Raw genomic sequence first — 7,543 nt, 5'->3', positions numbered from 1 at the left:
CTGGGCTCAAGCAAGTCTCCTGCCTCAGCCTCCCAAGTAGCTGGGACCACAGGCACCCGCCACAACACCCGGCTATTTTTGGTTGCAGCCATCATTGTTGTTTGGTGGCCCAGGCTGGATTCGAACCCACCACCTTAGGTGTATGTGGCTGGCACCTTAGCCACATGAGCCACAGGCACCGAGCCGTGCTATGTCCTTTATGTAAATCATGTCATTGAACCTTTGTAACTCCCTTATGAGAAAGCAACTATTCTAAGTACCCTTATTTAAAAGATGAGAAAACTGAGACAGGGAGAGATTATATTGTGATTGTCCAAGATTGTGATTCTAGTAATGAAGCCACTAATTCAAACCTGGATGATATAATTGTAAATATTGGGGCCTTAAATATTACTCTTCTTTATCTCAAATAGAATTTATAAAATGTGAATGAATCTCAGATTACTTGCATTGAATCACCTGGGGACACCTGTTAAAAATTCAGATTTCTGAATTCTACTCCAGACCTACTGAATCACAGTGGTATCTAAATACCAATGTCCAAAAGGAAGCTAGCTCTAGATTTTCTAAGATTCCTTCTTTCCCTCTGCAGCTTGGCTGAGCAGGTTCCTGACCCAGCTTGGCTGGTAGCCCTCTTCACACCTCCTATTCAAAGAGAGCTGCTTCTCCACATTCTTGGCTCAGATCCACAGTGCCTTCCAGCTCTCCCAGAATTGACAGAACTCTGTGGAACTCATGCCAGGGCCTGGGGATGCTGCTTGCCCAGGGCAGTGTCTGGTGGCTGCCACTCTCTGGCCATTCCTCCTCTCCTGACAGAAGGCAGTAGCAGGACCTCTTGAATCAGGTAGGATGTGTAAACATGGCAAGGCTACGCTGGGCCTCAGTTTCTCTCTTCATAGTATGAGAAACAATCAGCTTTGTCTCTGTCTCTTCCTGCTCCTCAGGAAGTATGCAAAACACAATGTAGATTTCATCAGAAAGAATTCTGGGCTCGGGAGAAAGGCACTCATAAGAAGACCAACCTCAAGGGGTGGCACCTGTGCCTCAAAGGAGTGGGGCGCTGGCCCCATATACCAGAGGTGGCAGGTTCAAACCCAGCCCTGGCCAAAAAAACTGAAAAAACAAAAAAAAAAAAAGGAAGACCAACCTCAAAAACTATAATAGTAGTAATAATAAAAGAACTCATGAGGACATGAGATTAGCTTGAAAGAGCTGGAGAGGAGGCTTTCTCCAGAGTTGTGAGGACTTTAGCTGTGATAATTTGGACCCACTTACTAAAGCCTCTGCATTTTTAGCTCTGATTCAATTCCAGAAGCCCTGACTTTCTAGTAGGTATCTCTGCTGCTGCAAGAGAAATTTCCTCTCTTTTGTACATGGGGATGTGGTCTTAGCAGTTTGGGTCACATTTGTAAGCATACCTAGCTATCTACTTCCCTGTGCATATACACTCACGCGTGTTTGCTCATATGGGACTAGAATAGGCAAGAAATTTGGAGCAAGACAGACCTGGGTTTCAATTTAGACTTTTTCACATTCACTGTGACCTTTGCAAGCCAACTAACCTCTCTGAGTTTCTGCCATTTTAAAATGGGAGGAAATGAGCTGAGTGCAGTGGATCATGCCTATAATTCTAGCACTCTGGGAGGCTGAGGCAGGTGGATTGCCTGAGCAATTCCTGTGTTTGAGACCATCCTGAGCAAGAGCAAGACCCCATTTCTAAAATAGCCAGGCGTTGTGGTGGGCACCTGTAGTCCCAGCTACTTGGGGGGGCTGAGGCAAGACAATCGCTTGTGCCCAAGAGTTTGAGGTTGCTGTGAGCTATGATACAAGAGCACTCTACCGAGGGTGACAAAGGGAAATTCTGTCTCAAAAAATAAATAAAATAAGAGGAAAATAATCCCTGCCTTTTCTACCACCCCATGTGCTATGCTATGTGCTATGGGGAGCAAGCTAGGTAATTAGAAACTATTAAATCCTACAGAGTGCTGGATATTGGGCACACAGACCCAAAAGTACACCCATGTGTTCTATGCACAGGTTCACACTCAAGCACGCTCACCTGCCGATGACACACACGAGCCTGTCCCAGGACAATTTCACGAGCACCTCCTCTCCAGGCAATGCTCCAAGCCACCCCATCTATCTTCCCTAACCCATGGCTCGGCAGGACATTAGCCAATTCTGGTTTGTTTTTTACTCACACCAGGGCCCAGGGGACTTGAAAGGAGCACAATAAAAGCCTGGCCAATCTGGCGCTGTGCCTCACTTCCCTTCCACATAAAGGCTGTCTAACCACCAGGCATCTGGCCTGAAAGGCTGGGCCAGGGCCTGCTCTGCATCTGCTGCTTTTCTTAAAAGACCTGCTAACAGGAAAGCGTCTGGTTCCTTTCCACCCCAAACAGGAAGCGCCTGCCACTGTCAGGAGACTGGGTAGCCCGGTCATGTACAAGGATATTGCCGCCGTAGCTCTGGAGTCTCAGAGTAGTCATGTTGGGAGGCCTGCTATCTAGGAAGGGACGCCTCCACTGGGGTGGGGATGGTGTGGTGACAATGGCTACACCCTGTTTGTGGCACTTGGCACAAAGCAGCTGTCAGTCTTTCAACATTATGCACCGAATGTTTACTTTGTGTCCATGGGGAACACAGGAATGTCTTAGATAAGTCCTGTGAGCCTGAGGTGTTCACAGACAAGGCAGAAAAGTCATCCTCTTAAGAAATTATTTATTCATTCATTGAATATTTTTTTTTCCTTTTTTAATAAATGCCTACTGTCAGCTGGATGCAGTGGCTCATGCCTGTAATCCTAGCACTCTGGGAGGCCAAGGTAGGAGGATCCCTTGAGCTCAGGAGTTTGAAACCAATCTGAGCAACATAGTGAGGTCCTGTCTCTACTAAAAATAGAAATCTAGGTGTTACGGTGGGCACCTATAGTAGTCCCAGCTACTCAGGAAGCTGAGGCAGGAGGATTGTTTGAGCTCAGGAATTTTAGGTTGCTGTGAGTGAGGCTGATGCTACTGCACTCTAGCCTGGGAGAACAGAGTAGACTATAACAACAATAACAACAAGAAGCTTGTTCTTTCAGGCACTGAACTAGGGACTGGAGGTTCAGAAAGGAATTATGCAACCCAACTAGACGCCAAATAGGCAAGGCATGTGAATTATGTGCTCCAACTGTATCACAGGATTTCAAAGGAGCAAAAATCACTGTGGTCCGGTTTTACTCTGGTCTGTCCAAGTATAGGCAGCCCCCACGTTATGGATGAAATAGGTTCTATAGGTTTGCTCTTAAGTTGAATTTGTACATAAGTTAGAACAGGTACATTTACCTATTATACTTGCAATAGCCTCCATTCATAAATGTGAGTTGTACATCAGTTGGATGTTGTAACTTGGGGACTGCCTATATTAATAACAACTTGACCTTGATTCCGCTCTTGCCCCTTCTTTAAGCAGCAGCCCTATTAATACTGGTAAAACAGGTCGGATCATGTCAGACTTCTGCTCTACTGGCTTCCTCTAAGGGCTTCTCTCTCACTCCAAGTAAATTCAGTTTTTACAATGTCCTTACCAGAGAAAGTCAAACAGGGGATGGAGGCAACCCAGAAATTATCAATAATAAGACCACGCTACAGGCCATAGATGGAGGGACAAAGACAGACAGGTTACCTAAGCCAAAGATCCAGGGTTACCAGTGGAAGCCGGAGCTCTGAGACACCACTGAGGCAGGCAAGGAGGAGTAACAACTCTCACTCCTTTCTCTCTTCTCCCATTTAATTTCCCACCAGATCTCCCATTGGCCAGTTTTAGCTGGAAGCCACTGCCTGAGGGAATTTCTAAAACTGCAAAAAGGCAACCCTGCTCCTCATATGAGGACACAAGGAATGGATCAGGGGCCAATAGGCCAAGACCTTCCCAGATACAGTCTGTTAAGCTCATGTGTAACATGTACTTGCTGTCTTCTCTAAATATACAGATTGAGGCGAGGATAGAGAATGTAAAGAGAGCAGGATTGTGCAGCACAAAGACCGGGTGAAGAATAAAGCTTCTTACAGATAATCATTACCCATGGAATCATTTCCAAGCAAAAGCCTGGAAGGGAAGAGAAAATAGTGATCAATCGGTGAGTCAGTCTGTGGTCAGAGAAGGAAGGCCCCTTGGAAAGAAGCCCCAGAGCCATGCTGACCTGGGAGCAGTTCTCTGTTGCAAGCCTGGGAGACCAGAGACATTGTGAAAAGACAGTGAGCTTGGTTCAAAGGCCTGTATGAACTTGCTAAAGAATTTCACCTCCCTGAGCTTCAACGTCCTCATCTACAAAATGTGAATAACAGCAACATCTATTTCACAAGCCTGTGTAGAAGATTAAGAGATAATGGATATCAAAAACCAAAGGTCAGTCCTTTGATCAAATTCCTCAGAATCTATTGTTTTTAATTTAATGTCCAAACTCCTCTAAAAGTCACACCTCTAAAAGGTTCTTCAGGGTGTGGCTTCTGCCTACTTCTTTCATGCCATTTATTACAATTTCCCATCCCTGCCACTCCACAGATGAGCCAGACTGAACCACTAGCAATTCTCAGAACTTTGTCCTCTCCCAGGCTTTATAAATACAGTCCTTTCTGCCTGGAGCATGATGTTCTTGGTATAACCTTGCTGGCTAATTCCTGTTCTCTCTTTAGAATTCTGTTTCGGAGGCACCTCCTATAGGAAGTCTTCCTTGATATCCCCATCCTTTATGACAGCAGGGTCTTTTGTGTTTTCTGAGCACCATCTGCATCCTCTGATCCTAGCACATTCGGCAGCTGATTGAAATCACACTTTGGCACTGTCCTTGTTATGAGACTGGAGTTCCTGGAGGACAGGGATCATCCTTTCTATTTCTCTACCTTGAAGACCTTCCAGGGCCTGACACATAGTAGATCTTCAGAAATGGCAGTTGAGTGAAGAGTGAATGGGTAAATGGTGGTACAAACTTAAGGATCAATGATGAGCAATACTTCCTGTATTTCCTTCTTCTTCTTCTTTTTTTTTTTTTTGAGACAGAGTCACAGCTCACGGCATCACAGCTCACGGCAACCTCCAACTCTTGGGCTTACGTGATTCTCTTGCCTCAGCCTTCCAAGTAGCTGGGACCACAGGCGCCCATCACAACGCCCTGCTCTTTTTTGGTTGTAGTTGTTTAGATGGCTGGGGCTGGGTTCAAAACCACCACCCTTGGTGTACATAGCTGGCACCACAACCACTGTGCTACAGGCGCCGAGCCCTGTATTTCCTTCTTTAAAAAAATTCTAAAAAAAGATTTCAAAAGACCAATCCTCTAGGTTCCTCTAGGGCAGCGGTAATCAACCTGTGGGTCATGACCTACAGGAACCACATTAAAGGGTCGTGGCATTAGGAAGGTTGAGAACCACTGCTCTAAGGATCTTCTAGGATCCCTTTTCTTCCCTTGTAAACTAATTCTCTCCTGCAAATGCAGATGCCCATCTCCTCCTCTGGGTTGCCCCCCTCTCTCTCTTTATATACAAGTGAACCTCTATAATTGACCACCTCCCTACATTGACCACCTCCTTAAATTGACCTAGTTTTCATAGACTGGACATATACCACATACATGTCTGTCCAGTAGGCCCAGTTCCTTATGTTGACCACCTCTGTATGTTGACTAGTGTGTTATGGTCTCTTGGGTGATCAACTTAGAGGTTCTACTGTATGCTAGACAGTTAAATGGTTCTTAGTCATGAAATAATTTTTATTACTTTAGCTTTGCTTGTTTGAACCTGTCTTGAGGGTTCTGTGACCCTCTCTATCTAGAATTGAGGGTGCAATTACAGCTAGTATAATGAGGAGAGATGACCTCATGCCTTTCTTCTGACCTGAAGGTATTAATTCTGAGCTTACCTCTCCACCCTCATTATAATCTGCTTCTCCTCTTGTTCCCTATCATAGTAACCCAAACCGCTACAGGGCCCCTTTTCTAACGGGGAAACCCAGAATTGACCCCAGACTTTCCTCTCTTTCTGTAGCCCCTCCCACCCAAATTGATTGTCAGCTCTGTCCAGTCTACCGCGAAGGTTCATCTCTGGAATCTCTTCACTTATGTTCATCTCCACAGTTACCACTTAAGTCCAGGGCACTATGATCTTTCGCCAGTACTATTTCATTGACCACCTAATTGGTCTTCCTGCCTTTTTCTTTCTTTCTTTCTTTTTTAAGAGACTGGTCTTGCTCTGTTGCTCAGACTGGAGTGCAGTGATGTGATCACAGCTCACTGCAGGCTCAAGTCATCCTCCTGCCTCAGCCTCCTGAGTAGGTGGGACTACAAAGATCACCCCCAAGCCTGGCTCCCTGCTTTTAAGCACCTCTCGTTTCCATGCACTCCTCACTATCACCAGAAAATACAAATCTGATTTTACTGTTCTTCTTTAAAATCCTCTGATGAGAGGTTCTTGTTGCCCTCAAGATAAAAGCACAAACTCTAATGTACTTTTACAAGGCTCCAGCTACTCAGCCCCCTGCTTTTCGGCATCATCTCCTACCACCACTCTCCCACGAGATCAGTATTCCACATATTGAATTATTTGTTCTACAACTGGTCTGGAAAGCATTTTTGCCCACTTTTTCCACTCAGTCACCTTCTCATCATCTGGGTTATGTGTCATGCTCTCCCAGAAAATGTCCTTGCTGGCTCTTTGAGCTGTCCCAGCCCCTTTTCCTACGTTAGACCCTAAGCTCTTCGAGGTGTACAGCATGATGATAGTTAAACCCACAGGCACAGAGTAGGGTTACCAGGCTTCCTATTTCACCTTGGCGGTTTACTGGCCGTATGACCTAAGGCAAGTGAATTCTGTCTCCTCGTCTGCAACGTGGAGAAAATAATTCATCAGTCTGTTGTGAGAATTAAGTGAGATGATGTAAGGTGCCTAACAAGAGTTTGCTGTTACTACAGCGCTTAAAAGTAAAGCTCAGTCTCTCTGCCCCACCAAATTCTCAATGTCAGATTCAAGTGTGTGATTTCATCTTAATGCACACCTTTGTTCCAGTATCTCCTTGTTTTTCTACTCCTCAAGGTGGTTACAACAAACCCGGAGGCGGTCAGGTACTAAAGCTAGTCACGACTTCGCGCCCAGTAGCTTCCCGACTCCGAACGCCCCCAGGTGGCTCAAGGGCTCTGCAGCTAAAGCAGAGCAGCTCGAACATACCATTCGAAATTTTAGGGGGAAAAAGACCTTTTAAAACGAAATAGTCTGTGCTTACAAAGTCCCTCCACTTTCTTTTCCTAACCTCCAATTTTATCAGACTCAATAAAGTGAGAAATAGGATTTTAAGTAGGAAGGAGCAAGTAGATTCAGCTTCTTGCCCCATCACGACAGTGCCATTGGTACTTTCTCTTCTCAATTCCCTCTCAATAATGGTATCGTTCGCGGAGGGGAGAACAAAGAGGGACTCAGGGCTCGTAGCCTGGAACCAGTGCAGGATCACCCCTTCTGTCTTGGCGCTGTGGTATTGTCCACTGCCAGTTGATTGGCTGCCGAGGCCCCGCAGTCGG

Source organism: Otolemur garnettii, unplaced genomic scaffold, assembly GCF_000181295.1.
Source record: "Otolemur garnettii isolate 467f Iridium unplaced genomic scaffold, OtoGar3 scaffold00094, whole genome shotgun sequence".
NCBI lineage: Eukaryota > Metazoa > Chordata > Mammalia > Primates > Galagidae > Otolemur > Otolemur garnettii.
Note: the sequence above shows the minus strand (reverse complement) of the source record.